The sequence below is a fragment of the Arachis duranensis genome, chromosome 1 (assembly GCF_000817695.3).
Source record: "Arachis duranensis cultivar V14167 chromosome 1, aradu.V14167.gnm2.J7QH, whole genome shotgun sequence".
Classification (NCBI taxonomy): domain Eukaryota; kingdom Viridiplantae; phylum Streptophyta; class Magnoliopsida; order Fabales; family Fabaceae; genus Arachis; species Arachis duranensis.
This window is the reverse complement of record NC_029772.3, coordinates 3,042,063-3,042,875: the sequence shown is the minus strand read 5'-3', so window position 1 is coordinate 3,042,875 and position 813 is coordinate 3,042,063.

The window sequence follows — 813 nt, the reverse complement described above, 5'->3', positions numbered from 1 at the left end:
ACAGAAGCTATCTACGCATCTATACATTAGAACAACGAACCAAATCACATTAAAGAAAGAAAAAGAAAGATTCTTTCTGTGCATCTAGTAGAACAAAGAACCAAATCCACATAACGTTAGTCGCGACATAAAAAAACGAACAAAATCAGTAAAGAAATTTGGCCACAACTAACCTAGGTTACACTGGGTTCCTCGAATGTTGTCATGTGAAGGAGAAAATGAAGACATGAGAACACGCGGCCTAGGAAGATGAACTTCGACGACGACTTACTTACCTTGCGGTGGTTACGACGGTGGCAACGAGGTGGATGTCCTGACACTGGTGATGCAGAGGCTGCAACCTAGACTTCGAAGAACAAATGAGAAGATGGAGTGAGGGGGCTGCTAATTCTGAAGCCCTAATCTGAAGAAAGGGCAAACTTGACATTGGTTAATTAGAATAGGGGTATTTTAGGTACAAAATATTATTAAAGTTTCTGTCTCTGTCTTTAAAAATCTCAGTCTCTTGTGTCCCTACTTTTTGGAGGTATTGAAATACTAAAATTTTGGAGACAGAAACACAAATTTAAGTACTAGTCTCTAACTCAACAAACATAATACCGAATTCTTGTCCCCTAGTCTCAGTTCCAATCTCTGCAAACAAACGCTACCTTACAGAGAGACTTTTACCCCATCCTCGTTCTCACAAGGTTTGTGATTTTTGCTCTAATTTTCGTCCTCGTCTTTAGGTATTTTGTCATATTAGCACTTAGTGTTTGTTTAAGTATCATTAAATTTATAAAAAAAAAAATATTTTTAATAAAAAATCATTTT